This window comes from Pseudophryne corroboree, chromosome 3, assembly GCF_028390025.1.
Source record: "Pseudophryne corroboree isolate aPseCor3 chromosome 3, aPseCor3.hap2, whole genome shotgun sequence".
Lineage (NCBI taxonomy): Eukaryota > Metazoa > Chordata > Amphibia > Anura > Myobatrachidae > Pseudophryne > Pseudophryne corroboree.
The window spans coordinates 492898419-492920050 of NC_086446.1; positions in this window are offsets into that span (position 1 = coordinate 492898419).

Below are 21632 nucleotides of genomic sequence, written 5' to 3' on the forward strand. Positions count from 1 at the left end.
GTATGGAATAGTATACTTGACGACACAGAGGTAGGTAGAGCAGTGGCCTACTGTACCGTACTGCTATATATTATATACTGGTGGTCAGAAAAATTATGCACTGTCCTCCTACTATATATATACTGTGCAAAACTTAAATGCACCACAGGTATGGATGGGATAGTATACTTGACGACACAGAGGTAGAGCAGTGGCCTACTGTACCGTACTGCTATATATTATATACTGGTGGTCAGCAAAATTATGCACTGTCCTCCTACTATATATATACTGTGCAAAACTTAAATGCACCACAGGTATGGATGGGATAGTATACTTGACGACACAGAGGTAGGTAGAGCAGTGGACTACTGTACCGTACTGCTATATATTATATACTGGTGGTCAGCAAAATTATGCACTGTCCTCCTACTATATATATACTGTGCAAAACTTAAATGCACCACAGGTATGGATGGGATAGTATACTTGATGACACAGAGGTAGGTAGAGCAGTGGCCTACTGTACCGTACTGCTATATATTATATACTGGTGGTCAGCAAAATTATGCACTGTCCTCCTACTATATATATACTGTGCAAAACTTAAATGCACCACAGGTATGGGTGGGATAGTATACTTGACGACACAGAGGTAGGTAGAGCAGTGGCCTACTGTACCGTACTGCTATATATTATATAGTGGTGGTCAGCAAAATTATGCACTGTCCTCCTACTATATATATACTGTGCAAAACTTAAATGCACCACAGGTATGGATGGGATAGTATACTTGACGACACAGAGGTAGGTAGAGCAGTGGCCTACTGTACCGTACTGCTATATATTATATACTGGTGGTCAGCAAAATTATGCACTGTCCTCCTACTACATATATACTGTGCAAAACTTAAATGCACCACAGGTATGTATGGATAGTATACTTGACGACACAGAGGTAGGTAGTGCAGTGGACTACTATACCGTACTGCTATATATTATATACTGGTGGTCAGCAAAATTATGCACTGTCCTCCTACTATATATATACTGTGCAAATTTTAAATGCACCACAGGTATGGATGGGATAGTATACTTGATGACACAGAGGTAGGTAGAGCAGTGGCCTACTGTACCGTACTGCTATATATTATATACTGGTGGTCAGCAAAATTATGCACTGTCCTCCTACTATATATATATATATATATATATATATATACACTGTGCAAAACTTAAATGCACCACAGGTATGGATGGATAGTATACTTGACGACACAGAGGTAGGTAGAGCAGTGGACTACTGTACCGTACTGCTATATATTATATACTTGTGGTCAGCAAAATTATGCACTGTCCTCCTACTATATATATACTGTGCAAAACTTAAATGCACCACAGGTATGGATGGGATAGTATACTTGACGACACAGAGGTAGAGCAGTGGACTACTGTACCGTACTGCTATATATATACTGGTGGTCAGCAAAATTCTGCACTGTCCTCCTACTATATACTACAATGCAGCACAGATATGGAGCGTTTTTAAGGCAGAGAATGTATAATACTGGTGGTCACTGGTCAGCAAAACTCTGCACTGTCCTCCTACTATATAATACTGCTGGTCCCCAGTCCCCACAATAAAGCAATTAGCACACTAAGCACAGATATTTGCAGCACACTAAGCACAGATATGGAGCGTTTTTCAGGCAGAGAATGTAGATATTTGCAGCACACTGAGCACAGATATTTGCAGCACACTGAGCACAGATATTTGCAGCACACTGAGCACAGATATTTGCAGCACACTGAACATAGAAACTGAGAGGACGCCAGCCACGTCCTCTCACGATCATCTCCAATGCACATGTGCAAAATGGCGGCGACGCGCGTCTCCTTATATAGAACACGAATCTCGCGAGAATCCGACCGCGGGATGATGACATTCGGGCGCGCTCGGGTTAACCGAGCAAGGCGGGAGGATCCGAGTCTGCTCGGACCTGTGCAAAAAAGGGTGAAGTTCGGGGGGGGTTCGGATCCTGAGGAACCGAACCCGCTCATCACTAACAAAAACCCATCAAAAACAGCTTAAATCATAGAATTTGGGGGTCATTTTGATCCCATAGTATTATTAACCTCAATAACCATAATTTCCACTCATTTCCAGTCTATTCTGAACACCTCACACCTCACAATATTATTTTTAGTCCTAAAATTTGCACCGAGGTCGCTGGATGACTAAGCTAAGCGACCCAAGTGGCCGACACAAACACCTGGCCCATCTAGGAGTGGCACTGCAGTGTCAGACAGGATGGCACTTCAAAAAAATAGTCCCCAAACAGCACATGATGCAAAGAGAAAAAGAGGTGCACCAAGGTCGCTGGATGGCTAAGCTAAGCGACCCAAGTGGCCGACACAAACACCTGGCCCATCTAGGAGTGGCACTGCAGTGTCAGACAGGATGGCACTTAAAAAAATAGTCCCCAAACAGCACATGATGCAAAGAGAAAAAGAGGTGCACCAAGGTCGCTGGATGACTAAGCTAAGCGACCCAAGTGGCCGACACAAACACCTGGCCCATCTAGGAGCGGCACTGCAGTGTCAGACAGGATGGCCGATTTAAACAATAGTCCCCAAACAGCACATGATGCAAAGAAAAAAAGAGGTGCACCAAGGTCGCTGGATGGCTAAGCTAAGCGACCCAAGTGGCCGACACAAACACCTGGCCCATCTAGGAGTGGCACTGTAGTGTCAGACAGGATGGCCGATTTAAAAAATAGTCCCCAAACAGCACATGATGCAAAGAAAAAAAGAGGTGCACCAAGGTCGCTGGATGGCTAAGCTAAGTGACCCAAGTGGCCGACACAAACACCTTGCCCATCTAGGAGTGGCACTGCAGTGTCAGACAGGATGGCACTTAAAAAAAATAGTCCCCAAACAGCACATGATGCAAAGTAAAAAAGAGGTGCACTAAGGTCACTGGATGGCTAAGCTAAGCGACCCAAGTGGCCGACACAAACACCTGGCCCATCTAGGAGTGGCACTGCAGTTTTCTAGCGAGAGGATGAGTGTTTCCATCCTCATGTGAATCTGAACCACTAGCCATGAACATAGGCCAGGGCCTCAGCCGTTCCTTGCCACTCCGTGTCGTAAATGGCATATTGGCACGTTTACGCTTCTCATCAGATGCTTTTAATTTAGATTTTTGGGTAATTTTACTGAACTTTTGTAGTATACTTGACGACACAGAGGTAGAGCAATGGACTACTGTATCGTACTGCTATATATATAGTGGTGGTCAGCAAAATTCTGCACTGTCCTCCTACTATATAGAATACTGCGCACAACTAAAATGCAGCACAGGTATGGATGCATAGTATACTTGACGACACAGAGGTAGAGCAGTGGACTACTGTATCGTACTGCTATATATATACTGGTGGTCAGCAAAATTCTGCACTGTCCTCCTACTATTTACTGTGCACAACTAAAATGCAGCACAGGTATGGATGCATAGTATACTTGACGACACAGAGGTAGAGCAGTGGACTACTGTACCGTACTGCTATATATATACGGTGGTCAGCAAAATTCTGCACTGTCCTCCTACTATATACTGCGCACAACTAAAATGCAGCACAGGTATGGATGCATAGTATACTTGATGACAGCCGTTCCTTGCCACTCCGTGTCGTAAATGGCATATTGGCACATTTACGCTTCTCATCAGATGCTTTTAATTTAGATTTTTGGGTAATTTTACTGAACTTTTGTAGTATACTTGACGACACAGAGGTAGAGCAGTGGACTACTGTACCGTACTGCTATATATATACTGGTGGTCAGCAAAATTCTGCACTGTCCCCTCCTACTATATTCTGCGCACAACTAAAATGCAGCACAGGTATGGATGGATAGTATACTTGACGACACAGAGGTAGAGCAGTGGACTACTGTACCGTACTACTATATATATACTGGTGGTCAGCAAAATTCTGCACTGTCCTCCTACTATATACTGCACACAACTAAAATGCAGCACAGGTATGGATGGATAGTATACTTGACGACACAGAGGTAGAGCAATGGACTACTGTACCGTACTGCTATATATATATATATACTGGTGGTCACAGCAAAATTCTGCACTGTCATCCTACTATATACTACAATGCAGCACAGATAAGGAGCATTTTTCAGGCAGAGAACGTAGATATTTTCAGCACGCTGAGCACAGATATTTGCAAGCACACTGAGCACAGATATTTGCAGCACACTGAGCACAGATATTTGCAGCACACTGAACACAAAAACTGAGAGAACGCAGCCACGTCCTCTCGCTATCATCTCCAAAGTACGAGTGAAAATGGCGGCGATGCGCGGCTCCTTATATAGAATACGAATCTCGCGAGAATCCGACAGCGGGATGATGACGTTTGGGAGCGCTCGGGTTAACCGAGCAAGGCGGGAAAATCCGAGGCTGCCTCGGAACCGTGTAAAATGGGTGAAGTTCGGGGGGGGTTCGGATCCAGAGGAACTGAACCCGCTCATCACTAATAAATATATATATATATATATATATATACACACACACACACATACGTACATATATTTATCTAAATATAGGGGGCACCAATATTTATCTTGCCTCCGGGCAACTGGGTCAAACTTACGCCACTGCGTGGACAATACTTTGAAACTGGGAACTATGATAATAGATGTTAAGAACAGTGGCTATGGAAAGTGGACAGACTGTGTGAGCCACCTGTAGTAATTATTTTCCATCTATATAGACAGAAAACAATGGGCTGTTTTCTACAGAGTGGACATTACAAAGCCACTGACCAGAAGGCAAAACATTGGATCTATTAAGCTCAGACATTTCTAACAGGTGACATATCTGTTTTGGCTCCACATGGTAATTTCAGAGAAATAAATCTGTGTTATTTTAGTGGCTAGATTCCAGGAATAACATGAAAAGCAAATACATTTACAATTTATATATTTTTTTCTTTGTGTTCCTGCAGCTTCTCAGAGGAATTTTCAGCAAAAAGAGTAATTGTGTATATATATATACTGTGTGTATATATATATATATATATATATATATATACTAGGAAATTTGTTGTATACATGATACGTTGCCCCTGTAGTCTCGTCTACACTGGCAAAACCACCTGCAACTTTCTTAACCGTATGACCCAACATCACTCTGCAATCCGTTTGGCCCTCAAAGGAAAAACAGTCAACCAAGCAGTGGCACGACATTTTATGGAAAAGAGACATCCATTATTATCCTTAACCTATAAAATTGTGGATCATGGATCATGTACCTGCTTCCAAGAGAGGCAGAGAAAGGGATAAACGACTACTCCAGCTGGAAGACGAATGGATCCACAGGATGAACTCCGTCATGCCTTTTGGATTGAATGAAACTCTGGGGGTAATTCAGACCTAATCGCTGCTGTGCCTTTTCACACAGCGGGCGATCAGGCACAAACTGCGCATGCATATGCACCGCAATGCGCAGGCGTGTCACACCGATACAAAGCAGATCGCCACTCAGCGCTGGGTTTGTGCGACGGATCCGTTCGCATGGGCGATCGCAAGGAGATTGACAGGAAGAAGGTGTTTGTGGGTGTCAACTGACCATTTTCAGGGAGTGTCTGGAAAAATGCAGGCATGTCCATGCGTTAGCAGGGAGGGTTCCTGACGTCAGTTCTGGTCCTGGACAGGCTGATGTGATCACAGCGGCTGAGTAAGTCCTGGGCTGCGCCGAGACTGCACAAGATCTGTTTGTACAGCTCTGCCTCTGAGTCTGCTACACATGCATTTGCACACTTGCACAGCTAAAATACCCTCACCTTGTGGGCGGTGACTATCTGATCGCAGCAGTGCAAAAATCGTTTGCTAGCGATCAGGTCTGAATTACCCCCTCTGTCCCTTTCCTGTTTTCTTTGATCCTTTGCAATTTAGATCAACAACATTAAGGAATGATCCGACTTTCTTCTTTTTGTATTTTTTTCCTAACAGCATGGATATTAGCTGTCCAGTCCCCAGTATAGTATAGCATATGGCTAAAGGGTGTAGGGAGGCTGACAGCTAATACATACTAATTGAGTAAATATCTATAATCTCATGCACCTAGAGTTCCCCTGCATGTCAATTATACTTAATCTAAGGAGCGCTAGCAAGCATAATAAGACTATGGGGGTCATTCAGACCTGATCGCACACTGCCTTTTTTTGCAGCCGTGCGATTGGGTCTGAACAGTGAATGCGACAGTGACAGTTTCTACGATGAAAGCGATTGCAGGGGCGATTGTAAGGAGATTGACAGGCAGAAGGCGTTCCTGGGTGGCAACTCACCATTTCCTGGGGGTGTCGGGGAAAAAATGCAGGCGTGTCCACCCGTTCCGGACGAGAGTTCCTGATGTCACCAACGGCCTGGATCGTCGCAGCGGCTGAGTAAGTCCTGGGCTGTGCAGAAACTGCACAAACTTTTGTTTGTGCTGCTCTCTGCACAGCCATTTGCACCCCTGCGAAGCGCTTACCCCCTCCCCTGTAGGCGGCGATTACCTGGTCGCAGCAGGGCAAAAAACTGCCTGCGTGCGACCAGGTCTGAATTAGGCCCTATGACATTAGTTACAGACACTACAGTGTGCTGTTTTTATCCCACTTGATTGACGTTGTATTTAGATGTCTTACAGCAAACTTAGAGTTCCACTTGTTATAGCACTAAGCACTTTTTCTACTTTTTCTCTTTAGCTATATTTATATTCCATTTTTTCACCATACTGTTGATGTATTAAGCTATCAGGGTTCCTAGCTCTGTTTTATATGAAGCTTACTCTGCATTTAAGATTCATATGTATTTTTATTAGATATCAGATGCATATGAATTTCACTGTTTATTAGAAATTTCTTTTAATGCACTTAGCACTTTTAGCGCACTTTGCACTGTATATTTTTGTTTACAGGTCTCCTAGGTAACCCCACAGCTCCGGAGGAACTTCCTGGTTTGCGCACTGCAGTGATACGCGATTCCCGGAGCCAGCACACTACGTTGTCATGCCAGGAGTCATGCCCATGTGACCGGACGGCAGATGACGCAGCCTGGGATTCGCTATGAGCAGTGACGTCATCCAGATGCGTCCCGCGGTCAGGGACGGATCTAGACTTTTCTTTTTGGGGGGGCGGTTTATTTATTCATGACTCCTCCCCTACACTCATTACTCCTCCCACTTCCCATCTAAAGAGCATATAATGTATTGCCAGGCTGCACATGTACTTCTTATGTAGCACACACACACCGCGCACAAGTAACTACTAACACACCAATGGGCGGCACACACTGCCCAAGGTGGGGGTGACGGCATGTGATGATGGCAGATGGTGCTAGGGGCCCCCGGGGACACGGAGGATGGGGAGGGATGTCACTGCAGCCACACACCATCACCTGGCAGCAGCCCCCACCTCTGGTGGCACCAGTTCGCAGGGAGCCAGCACGACTCCTGTCCATGCCTGTGGGGCTGGCGTTGCTGCAGTGTGCCATGTATTGGTATGGGTAGCCGGATGCTGGGGAGGGGGATGCTGCCGCTATGAAGGATCCACCTTCAGGTAAGAGATGCTGGGCTACTGCAGGCACTGACGGCGGAGGAGTCAGGGGAGGAAGATAAGCGATGCCAGCAGATGGAGATTGCTGTTGCACTGGATCACTGCCACCCAGAGTGGCTTACCCCCATCTCCCGCGGTGACCGGGCCCATAATGGAGGAGCCGGCAGTGCACAGCCCCTGTCTGAACAGCACCAGCAGCGGCGGGTGCTGCTTATTCAGCTCATTTTCCCCACTATGCACCGAAGACAGCTTGCCCCTGCTACCTTGGGATTTTCCTCATGCCGCTGCTGGACCTGGTGGCTGTGGCTGGCAATGTGGCCGCTGTCACCATCATGTAAGTGGGTGTGGCTATGATTGTTAGGGTGGGGCGTTCACCCCATTCGCCCCCCCCTGGATCCAGCCCTGCCTGCGGTGCACGGAGAGTGGGCCATACGTCCAGAGATTAGTACACTATGGCCCTCATTCCAAGTTGTTCGCTCGCTGGCTGCTTTTAGCAGCATTGCACACGCTAGGCCGCCGTCCTCTGGGAGTGTATCTTAGCTTAGCAGAATTGCGAACGAAAGATTAGCAGAATTGCGAATAGAAAATTCTTAGCAGTTTCTGAGTAGCTCGAGACTCACTCCTACACTGCGATCAGCTCAGCCCGTTTAGTTCCTGGTTTGACGTCACAAACACGCCCTGCGTTCGGCCAGCCACTCCCCCGTTTCTCCAGACACTCCCGCGTTTTATCCTGGCACGCCTGCGTTTTTCCGCACACTCCCAGAAAACGGCCAGTTTCCGCCCAGAAACACCCACTTCCTGTCAATTACACTCCAATCGCTTCAACGATGGAAATTCTTCATTCGGACGTGAGTAAATCTACTAAGTTTTGAGCTAAAATACTTAGCGCATGCGCACTGCGTACCATGCGCACGCATGCGCATTTTCGCCTTAATCGCTCCGTTGCGAAAATCAGCAACGAGCGAACAACTCGGAATGACCCCCTATGTAAGGTATGTTATTTGCAGTGGTTTGTTAAGTTCTTGAAAAAAGTCATCAGACTGAAACATTGAGCACCATTTGACATGGTTGTCTTTATTATTGAAGGCCTGCGAGTGCCGCCTTGTTCTTAACTATATATATATATATATATATATATATAATGTGCTATTGTCATCAATAGTATCAGCTGTTCTTGTACCTATACATCTATCATGAATGTACAGTATACATATATTAATAGTTATTTATATAGCTATGTAGCACCTACAGTACATGTACAATGCAAATTGTTTTACAAAGATTCACTTCCACAGTCCACACAAGGATTAATTTAATCACAAACCAGCTAACCGAATGGTTCTTAAACCTTCTTGAATCACAGCTCCATAGAGTATTAGTATTTTTTCATGGCACTCCTGGGATACAAGTTGTTGTGGGGGGGGGGGGGGGGGGGGGGGGTTTGTTTGTTTTTTATAAATTTGGAAAAAAAATTAAATTAAGTAAATTTTCCCTACCAGGATCCCGGGGTCAGAATGCTGACCTCCGGGATCCCGACCGCCGGCAAAACAATCCCGATCCATCCTTAGGGTTAGTTATATGGTGGTGTACAGCTTCTGATTGTTCACATATGTTATGATTGGCAGCCACTAGCACAGGCTTTGTCTATCACTTTGACCATAAATAATTCGATTTGGTCCTGCGCCACCAAACCGAGGCACCCCTGCAAGAGCCTCACTGCACCCCAGGGTGCCTGGGCACACAGTTTGGGAATCGCTGAGCTAACCTATTTATTGTCATCAGTTATTTACATAGAGCACACATATTCTGCAGTGCTTACAGAGAATAATAACTAACTTTGCACTTACTGTATGTCATTCATGCCTGTACAGTCATGAGGAAAGGATGCTATGGCAACCTGAAAAGTTGACTTGACTTATTCCCATGACTTTCATGATGTGTTTAAACCGTCTATTCATTTATTGTGCTTGACATTAACTATAAACTTTAAGATAGCTTATCAACTAAAATAAAGACACGGACACAACTGCGTTGGATTAAATGGTCATTGAATTTATTAATTGGAATGACCTCACTCGTAGTGGGTGGCCAGGAGGACACTACCACTAACCAGATCTTACAAAATGGCGGCAACTAAACGCCCCAACTGTCATGGGTGCGACTGAAATGCCCCATCTATATATATCAGCATAACCTGTGTTGTGAAGGTCTCATCACCCCTTCCTATAGCAGAGTGAGGACGCTCCCCTAGGAAGCGCCCCTCGCCACCCCCCCCCCCCCCCCACAAGGGCAGGACACACTCGCCATCCTTCAAAAGGGGTAAGTGCCCCACAACACCACTTATGCTACAAGTGACCGCTGGCCAGTAGCGCCTTCCCGCCCTCTAAGTCTGAAAGAAAGATAATAGTAAGCCAAATTGAAAAGAGACAAATTAGATAGCCAGTAGGGCGGGTGGGTGGGCTTCCAACCGACAAGAGGAAGCAAATCTGGAAGTTTATACCCTTCATGCACTAAAACACCTCCCCTACACTCACCGAAAGGCTGGCCCTAACCAATTACAACTCACTCCAAACTCTTATCTGCCTAGCAACAAAGGACATCTTCAACCAATCACAAAAATGTAAGACTATAGATTTCGTGCCTAGCCAGGCACTCTCCTTATCAAAGTTTTGTTGGAAATATACATTTTCCTGTAAAAATACAGTGAATGTCATCATCTGGAAACCAGGATCTGTGTTAACAAGTGGAGGAAGGCACCATGGTTTTATTTGTTGCTGAATTCAGTACTGGACTACTAGATAGATAGATAGATAGATAGATAGATAGATAGATAGATAGATAGATAGATAGCAGGGAAGTGCGTTGAGCAAAATGGCTGAGGAGGCACTGGCTAGCACCAGAGCCAGATTTACACAGAAACATTTTACTCCAGAGTTTTGGCTATAAAAAATATTAGAATAATGCAAAAAAAGATATTTCAAACATATTCTTTGTATTTTTCATATACTTTATATAGTCAAAACTCTTGACGCAAACATTAGTATGACAGGAAAGACTCTGCCTCGCCCCACTGCACGTCACTGATAGATAGATAGATAGATAGATAGATAGATAGATAGATAGATAGATAGATAGATATTGTTAATGGCTCTTTTATGTAAGTAGACTTGCATTTTAGGTTTAGTGTTTCTTTAAATACTAGTCTCCCTGCAGCCTTGTTAGTCTACTTGCATAGGCAGAGATTGTTTTTGGTTTTGCTTTGTGAGGTAAAATAATTGATTCCAATGTGGTATCATGCTGCCTCAGGAGACATAAGTGCTTTTATTTATTTCCATACTTGGAACAAGGACATAAATATATTGTTTTGCACATAATTGTTTCCAATTCAGTTCTGAAGTTGTTCTAAACTTACCAGTGTGTTTCAAGGGACATGGATTTGTCACAGTCCTGATCCCACCCAATGAATGTGATGTTCTTACGTCTAAGTCATGGATAAAATGCTAGAGAGGAACCACAATAACCTCCAAATCAGACCACTGATAACTGAGAAATATGGCTTTAGTTTTGGAGACCAGATTGCTAAAAAAAAAACATTACATGGTGATATAGTGATGTCATTAAATATCACAGCTCAAATATCAGCTCAAATTATGTTTATTTATGTAGATCAAGTCTCCTGGAGGACATCTAGATGGAGATTAGATACTGACTTCCTTAACAGGTGAGACACCACCAATGTTTGGCTACAATCAGAGCATATTTGTTATAGCACCCTTAACCTTTTTTCTTAATGTCCCAGATTTGAAGTGGGCCGGGATAGAACAACCTGTAGCCAAACAGATGACATGAATTTTCACAGGACAAAGAGGATTGGGAGAAGAGCCTTCTGATCTTGTGAAAGGCAGAGACTTACCCACTTATGATATAGAGGATAGGACCAAATGTGACAGGGACAGTGGCATACTGTGAGGAGAGGAAAGGAAGACGGCAGGAAAACACAGTGAGTTGGGTATTTAAGAGAGGAGGATCCTCCAACAACACAGAATAGTGATGTTTTGGTAAACAGCTACTGGAAGATTATGTTGCCAAAAACAACATTGAATGAAACAAAGCTTATACATTCATATTTATACATGAGCAGTTATGTCCAGAAGTGCAGTAGAAAATCAAGAAATACTGTAGGCATATTATTGATCATAGATTTGGTCTTCTTATTAATATGTAGTGATACTGATATATTCCAAGTCATCATGTTCTTCTCGCATTGATAGGTCAGTGAGGTCAAAGACTACAGGAGAACAATAAGATATCACCATATTTGTGCATATTTGATGAGAATATCATGATGGTCATAATGCTGATATTGACCATGACAAAATTCATCATGAGGACACTGATGACATGTTGACATATTTTTTCTGTTGGCCCATGGGTCACTTACCTGCTCCTGACAGCTTCAGTGGCTCTAGCGTGGCATCCTGGTCCAGGCAGTCAGGTGACCATCACTTCTGCCGCAGACCTGTGATACTCCAGCATTCTGGTATATATTCTTGTTTTAATCCCTACCGCAAACTCTAACCCTCCCTGTAGTGCCTAACCCTAACTCTCCCATCCTGTGGACTAACCTTAACCATGGCTTGAGGGTCCTGTGCTCTGGACTTGAACCTTAGGAATGTTAGGGACCCGCCAGATGAGGTCACCTGATCACAGTTGGTGGGCCCATATTTTGGCTAAAACAATGCTAAGCAGCTCAATTTTACTCTGCTATATTGCAGAGTTTATTATAGTTATACTGATTAGCAGTGTTTTGTACTTAGAGTGTACACCTGCATGTTCACTTTTTTTCTATGTGGAACTATAAATCACAGCATGGTACCAGTTTTCATTATGTTTAGAATTAAGATGTGCGGTCCAAACCACCCCTCACCATATACTCTATATTGTTTACATGTCAACACTTGAAGGGGGAGACTCCTCCAGCTTGGATTAGCACCCCTCTCACCTGCCCAAGGATGTTTTTAATAATCTTAGGTTTCTAGTTTTTGCAGACTGCATTTTGGAAACAGCACTATGAATGGTAAGTCCTGAATATATTTATAAAATTTGTCAGTTTTAGGGATGAGTTCAGGGCATGGCGCACCCTGGGTTGGTGTGGCCTGGCAGTTTTGGGGCATCATATTGTAACGCTTAATCTAGCAGTTTTTTTAGCACCCAAATAATTTTTTGCCTATGTAACACCTTTTTAACACCCTAATTATTACTTCTCACCTATGTAACACTCCCAACATGTAGCTCCTGCTTCTTACTAACGTAACGCTTTTTAACACAAATCTCTCACTAGTTTGATGCCTTGGGATGGTTGGCTTGTGCTGGCCTGGGAGGTCCCGTGCTCTAGACTTGAAGCTTAGGAATGTTAGGGACCCACAATATGAGGTCACCTGGCCATGGTAGGTGGGCCCAAATTTTTGGCCCAAATTATGCTAACCACCTTAGTTTTGCACTAGGTTATATTGCAGAGAATTAGAATTATTCTGATTATCAGTGTTTAGTACTTAGAGTACATAGTTACCTGCATTTTCTCTTTTTTCTATGTTTAACCCTAACTTCATTTTTCTTTTAACCTTGTCCGACAACATTTTAACAATGGCAACATCCTAACTGCTGACATTGTTGTGTCGACGTTATGAATATCAGCATTGTAAATGTCGATCTAATGACTATATCTCTAGCAGTGCCGTAGAGAGTCATGCTGGGCCCAAGTAAAGGGAGCGTGGCTTAAAAAGCAGCTTGGCTATGTCCTTTACTATAAAAATATTAATATAAAAATAGGGGCGCAGTATAAAAGGGGGGCACAATTTTAATGCATGGGGGAGGGCACCCGCTTCCTACCTCACTTGAATAGGAAGCGGTTGCCTCCATCCCAGCCAACACCATCTTCCCAGTGACATTTGGGAAGATGATTCTGGCCACTAGAGAGCAAAGACTCTGGCACAGTGCCAGAGTCTTTCCTTTCTATGTGCAGAGCCCTCTTCCTGAAAAGATCACCGGGAAGGTGGCACCGCCGAAGCTGGCAACAGGTGTTCTTGGGGGGGAATCAGACCTGGGCCCCTCCAGCAGCCTGAGCCCGGATAATTTTTACCCACTCCCACCCGCTCTCGGCACCACTGATCTCTAGCCAGGATCAGGGGCGTAAGTTTAAACCAGATGCCCGGAGGCGAATTAGACAATGGTGTCCCCCCCCCCCACTCACACAGCCTCATATGTGCACACACACAGCCACACAAAGAGACACATATACACATGCAAAGCCGCTTACAAAGACAGCCACATATGCAGAGAGCCACATATATACACACACACACACACACACACACACACAGCCCCATATACATACATACGCACACACATAGCCCCATATACATACATACGCACACACATAGCCCCATATACATACATACGCACACACAGCCCCATATATGCACACTGCCCAAATACGCGCATGCACATAGCACATAGCACCATAGTATAAACACACAGCCCTATATACAGTATATAGATAGAGAGTCTATCCACACAGCCCCATATATATACACACACAAACAGTCCCATACGTACGTATATTATATATATATATATATATATATATATACACACACACACACACGCATACACACACAGACCCATATATCTATATCTATATATATATAGATAGAAATCAGAGGGGGCACTCTCCAGACTTTTTTACTATAAACAACTGTTCATTTATTAATGGTATACTTTACATGATCGGCATAATGACAAGCATTTCCTCAAGCGCTTTCGGCCCAAGCAAGGGCCTTCCTCAGGAGGCACTGTACATCAATCACAGCTTCCAACAACCATGAGCAGAAATCTAGACATCCAGCAATAACGCTGATCCTGCCTGACTGGCTTTAAATACCCTCACCACTTGAAAAAATGCGCCAAAAGACATTGTGATGTCATCAAACAGGGACAAATCCTCTCCTCAATGAATAACCACCCATTCAAAGGATAGAGAACACCACACTCGCCCCTATCAAGGAGCACAAACAGTCAAAATCACAATCAGCAAATAGGAGATGATGGGGCCGCCGCAACTCATCTCTGACACTCGCCGAGTCCCGGAGCGGAGCACTTCCGGTCCGTGGAACGCAAACGTCACACGGCCGGAAGTGCCCACCCGGAACGCAAACAGGAAGTCAGACAATAGTTCCCATAGAGAGAGGTTATAATTTAAACACAACCAAAGGACATCATAAGTAGGCGGACTGTCATTCCGATTTATCAGCCCTATGTATCACACCCATATTGGGCAAGTGTGCAAAACAAATGCAAGTGGCCATATGCATATAAAATGCACGAACGAGGGTAGTAGAGCCTGACAGGGCAGTATTGGACAATCCCAAACAAACCCTCATCCCTCCAAGATTAGCTAGATCCCCAGAGTGCAATGGTCAAACGACACCGAACGTTATATATAACCCAAGTTCTAAAGTATTCTACCACTATTTACTTAAATCGGTTCAGTGCATCCCCATTGCACCCTGAAGATCAAAGCAAAAAACACACACATTATATATAATACAAAAAATACAAATATCGGACAGACAACATTAAAAAGTGCATCGGGCAAGGAAAAAACCTAGATTTCACAAAACAAGTTTAGCGTAAAAATACGTTTAACGGGTTCGACTCATTCAGACCATTGGGTGTCACTGAGCCCAATCTATGTATCCACCTTGCTTCTAGCTTTTTTAGGAGAAGTGAACGATCACCCCCTCTATTGGGGACAGGGACCCAATCATTGATTCTGCACTTCAAGGATGCCACTTGATGTCCTTCATTTAGGAAATGCTGGGCCACCGGTTTGTCAGTGCGACCTGTTTGCAGCGCTTGGTGAATTGAGCTGCAATGGTTTGCCATCCGCTCTCTAAACGAACAGGTGGTCATCCCCACATACGGAAGCCCACAAGGGCATAGTAGCATATAGATGACATGGTCCATCCGACAATGTAATCGGTATCGAATAGTGATTGGTTTTCCACTAAGTGGGTGGGGAAACTTCTCACCGACCAACATCGAGCGACATGTCACACAACCCAGGCATTTGACGCAGCCTTTTCTTGTTTTATTTAGCCAATTATTTTCAGAGCCACCCGTTTGTCTCGTAGGGTGCATCAGCAGTTGTTTCAAATTGCGCCCACGTCTATAGGCCAGCATGGGTGGATGTTCAAGTGTCTTTTTGAATTTCGGGTCTGAATTCAGTATAGGCCAGTGCCTCCTTATTGATGCTCTGACAACAGGCGATTTTGCATCAAATTGTGTGACATATATCATCCGCGGTTCTTTGGTCGGTTTCGCCTCACCTATTCTTGATCGTGCTTTTTCCAGGCATTTGTTGATAGTACCTTTACTGTACCCTCTCTGGGTGAAGCGAGCCTTCATCTCCACAATCTGATTCTCAGCAGTGGTTGAATTTGTATTATTCCTCAGGTCTCGCATAAATTGCGAGATCGGCAGGCTAGATCTCAAGGATGGTGGATGGTTGCTCGTGGCATGCAGAATCGTGTTGCGATCCGTTTCTTTTCTGAATAGGGTAGTCCCTAAGTTAGTGCCATCACGAAAAATGGTCAAGTCCAAGAAGTTAATAGACTTTGTGTCTGAGTGTCCCGTAAACCGTACAGTAGAGTCTAGGTTATTCAAGTATTCTAACATATCATTAAATTCTAGTTCGGTACCGTCCCATAGCATAAAAACATCATCTATGAAACGTTTATAGTATACAATCTTATTGCCATACTTTGGCATGATATTCAACGTTTCGTACTCATGCATAAATATACCCGCATATATAGGGGCCACATTCGAGCCCATGGCTGTCCACGAGCACTGCATATAGTACTCTCCTTGGTACATAAAGTGATTATTAGTCAAAATAATCTCTAAGAATTCTAAGATGCAGTCAATGGGGATAGTGGTTATGCCAGTTGAGGTAAGTAGATTCTTCACAGCCTCCAAACCTAACCTATGCGGAATGATAGTATATAACGACGATACATCAAGTGTTGCAAGCAACACATCCTCTTTTATCTCCCCAAGGTCCATAAATTGGAATTATTCTGATTATCAGTGTTTAGTACTTAGAGTACATAGTTACCTGCATTTTCTCTTTTTTCTATGTTTAACCCTAACTTCATTTTTCTTTTAACCTTGTCCGACAACATTTTAACAATGGCAACATCCTAACTGCTGACATTGTTGTGTCGACGTTATGAATATCAGCATTGTAAATGTCGATCTAATGACTATATCTCTAGCAGTGCCGTAGAGAGTCACGCTGGGCCCAAGTAAAGGGAGCTTGGCTTAAAAAGCAGCTTGGCTATGTCCTTTACTATAAAAATATTAATATAAAAATAGGGGCGCAGTATAAAAGGGGGGCACAATTTTAAAGCATGGGGGAGGGCACCCGCTTCCTACCTCCAGAGCCGGCCATAGGCATAGGCAAACTAGGCAATTGCCTAGGGCACTTGATATGCCTAGGGGCATCATCAGCTTCTGCTGATTAAAATGATATGTGGCATGCCTATATTCTGTGTGTAGCATTTCATATGCAGATACAGCCACAGTCTCACACAGTATATAAGCATGCTGCATATCATTTTATTCAGCAGAAGCTGCTTGTGCATCCAAGCCACAAACCAATGCAAATAAGATGCATTTTCATAAAAAAATGTGCCCGACGTTAGCATTGAGGCAAGATTTATGAGGACACATCTGTATCCAAGCAGAGGCTGTGTGCATGTGAGTGGGTTGGTTGTGCAGTAGTGTTCGGAATATGTGTAAGGAGCATTATGTGTGTCATGTAAAAATGCATTAATAATGTGCAACATATGTGTAAGGGGCACTATGTGTGTCATTATGTGTATAAGGGCATTAATAATGTGCAGCATATGTGTAACAGGGTACTACTGTATGTGTGTCATTATGTGTATAGGAGCACTAATAATGTGCAGAAAATGTGTAGGGGGCACTATGCATGTCATTATTTGTATAAGGGCCTTAATAGTAGAGATGAGCGGATTCGGTTTTACTCGGTTTAACTCGGTTCTCAAAACGGCATCCGATTGGCTATCCAAAACACGTGACATCAGTGAGCCAATAAGATGCCGTTTTGAGAACAGAGTAAATCCGAGTAAAACCGAATCCGCTCATCTCTACTTAATAGTGTGCGGCATATGTGTAAGGGACATTATATGTAAAAGGGCATTAATAAAGGTTGTCATAATGTGTAAGGCGCATTATGTTTATAAGGACATAAATAATATGTCTCATATGTGTAAGGGGCATTACTGTGTGGAATTATGTGTATAAATGCATTACTAATGTGTGGCATTATGTGTATAAGGTGCTCTACTATGTGGCGTTGCGTATAGAAAGGGCACTACTGTGTCGTCTAATGTGAATAAAGAGCAATAGGGTGTGATGTAATGGGAAAAAGGAGCAATTCAGTGTGATGTAATGTGAATAAAGGGCTTTACTGTGAGGAGTAACGTTTGTAAGGTAAAGTGAAACTACTGTGGGGTGTAATATGAATTATGGACACTATCGCATGATCAAATGTGAATAAAGTTGCAGTAGCGTGTGACGTAATTGGAATTGGGGTTACTATTGTGTGGCCATGCCCCTTGCCAGCAAAAACACACTCCTTTTTGGGCTGTGCGCCAAATGTGCGAACTGTTCCTATTTAAAATATAGGGGTACAAACCCCCAAATAAGGACTGCTATGGGTGAGGGGGTGATGGTGCTGGGAAAGAGGTGCAAGGTCAGAGGCAGAACCAGCGGTGGTGCTAGGGGGCACCATCCAAAATCTTGCCTAGGGCATCATATTGGTTAGGGCCGGTTCTGCCTACCTCACTTGAATAGGAAGCGGTTGCCTCCATCCCAGCCAACGCCATCTTCCCAGTGACATTCGGGAAGATGATTCTGGCCACTAGAGAGCAAAGACTCTGGCACAGTGCCAGAGTCTTTCCTTTCTATGTGCAGAGCCCTCTTCCCGAAAAGATCACCGGGAAGGTGGCACCGCCGAAGCTGGCAACAGGTGTTCTTGAGGGGGAATCAGACCTGGGCCCCTCCAGCAGCCTGAGCCCGGATAATTTTTACCCACTCCCACCCACTCTCGGCACCACTGATCTCTAGCCAGGATCAGGGGCGTAAGTTTAAACCAGACGCCCGGAGGCGAATTAGACAATGGTGTGCCCCCCCCACTCACACAGCCTCATATGTGCACACACACAGCCACACAAAGAGACACATATACACATGCAAAGCCGCTTACAAAGACAGCCACATATGCAGAGAGCCACATATACACACACACACACACAGCCCCATATACATACATACGCACACACATAGCCCCATATACATACATACGCACACACAGCCCCATATATGCACACTGCCCAAATACGCGCATGCACATAGCACATAGCACCATAGTATAAACACACAGCCCTATATACAGTATATATATAGATAGAGTCTATCCACACAGCCCCATATATATATATACACACACAAACAGTCCCATACATACGTATATTATATATATATATATATATATATATACACACACGCATACACACACAGACCCATATATCTATATCTATATATATATATATATATATATACACACACACACACAGACCCATATATCACACAGCCCCATATATATATATATATATATATATATACACACACATACACCCCCCCCAAAGCCCCATATATACACATACACTACCCCATGTATATACACACACAGACCCATATAGACACACACAGCCCCAAATACTGTATATACACACACAAAGCCCCATATATATACACACAAAGCCCCATATAGACACACACACAACCCCATGTTTATATACACATACAGCCTCCTGTATATACACACACAAAGCTCCATATAGGACACACATAACCCCATGTATATACACACACAGCCCCATACATACACATAGCTCCATATAGGACACACACAACCCTATGTATATACACACACAGTCCATATAGACACACATACAGCCCCTGTATATACTGTACACACACACAGCTCCATATAGGATACACACACACAACCCTATGTATACACACACACACAGCACATGTCCCTAACACTACAGCCACCGCTGCTGCTCCTCACCAATAGAAGAGGCAGCAGCTCACGATTCCCGTCTTCAAGCTGACCCTCTGAGCCGGGGGTGGGGAGAGAGCTGGCGGGAGACGAGTGAGCAGGGCTGTGAGGAGGCGGGAGCATTGCCTGACACACTGCCGGCAAACCCCTCCTGCCCCTGCTGAAAGTATGGCGTGCGGCGTGCTGCTATACACGGCAGCGCTGATCGGAGCGCTCTCCCGCTGTGCACGGAGGCTGGAGCTCAGCAGAGGCAATGGAGACGGTCGGGGCCGGGCCAGGTGCCCTCTTCAGAGCTGGAGCCCGCCGGCAACCGACTCCGTTGCCTCCGAAACTTCTGCCACTGGCCAGGATAGAGAAGAGAAATAGCCAGGGTGGACCACTTAGTGTTGTTCACAGCAAGGTATGAGATTATGAGATTATTGTTGGTAGAAGTTATTGTAAATGAGACTAAGCATGGGATACGGTCGTTAGGTCGACCCAACTTAGGTTGACCACTGAAGGTCGACATTGCCTTTAGGTCGACATGCATTAGGACGACATGGCCGTTATGTCGACATGTACTAGGTCAACAGGTCGACAGGTTGACATGAGTTTTCCACTTTTTTTTATTTTAATTTTTTGGATTTTGTCATACTTATCGATCCACGTGGACTACGATTGGAATAGTAACCTGTGCCGAGCGAAGTGAGGACACGGTGTACTAACTTGGGTTCCCCGTCACTTTACGGAGAAAACGACACCAAAAACAGTCAAAAAACTCATAGCGTGTGCCCGTCCGAAAAGGGGGCATGACCTATGAGAAAAGCGTGACCACAATCGCGAGCCACGCCCCCATTTTCGTCGCTGAGAGGACATGCCCAGCGCTCTGTGAGCTGCTGGCATGCCCTCTCTCCCTCTGTCTGCATTGAATAGACACAGTGCGCATGTGCACAGTGTCTATTCTCCGCTGCTCTGCTTAGCAGAGCAGCGAGTGCAGGAGCCTCCCAACTACCCCCCTCCCCCCTCACCCACCACAGGACACTGTGGCCCGCAGGCGGGACAGTCCAAACAAACTGGGACTGTCCCACCAAAATCGGGACAGTTGGGAGGTATGGTGTCATGTTGCCCTTGTCTCAGCAAGTCACTGGCTATACCCTGACATTTTGCCTCATTAATACAACAGTTCTCTAAGATGATTTCAAACAGGTATACTGGTAAATTGTAGGTAAACCCATAGGTTTTGTATCCAGCTGGACATGAGTATTATAGGAAAGTGTTCATCAAGGTAAAGGTAGAACAGTTTTTATTGAATTTGTTAGTTCACCTGTCTCACAAATTTTGCTCTGAAGTTAATGGGATGTACGTGTGTTATTCAGCTAGCTATACTGTAGTTCACTGCATCATCTGAGTTTACTATTATACAATTAATTATTTAAAGAAAGTTATAAAGATTAGGGGCTGATCCTAAATTGAGAGCAGATTAAATAAGAAGAAGTAACTTCAGTGCCATACCAAGGCGGCACTGTACCCTGTGCCAGCTGCACCACCTACTGTACACCTGTGACGTCATTACACCATGCCTAGGGGGCCAGGCTGTCAACTCTGGTAAGTAGAGCACTGCCTGCAGCATCCTAAGAATGCTCTGGTAATTAGAGCTCTGCAGTAGTCTAATGGCTGCAGGGTTCTGTTCCAGGCACTTTGCAAGCCACATATTGGTGCCGTGGGGCAGAGACAATGCTGCCCATAGGGACCTGTGCGGCGGCACCACTCACACACACCGCTAGTTATGGTCCTGAGTAACTTTGCACCTCAGCGAAACCATGTTGCACTACAGGTGGAGA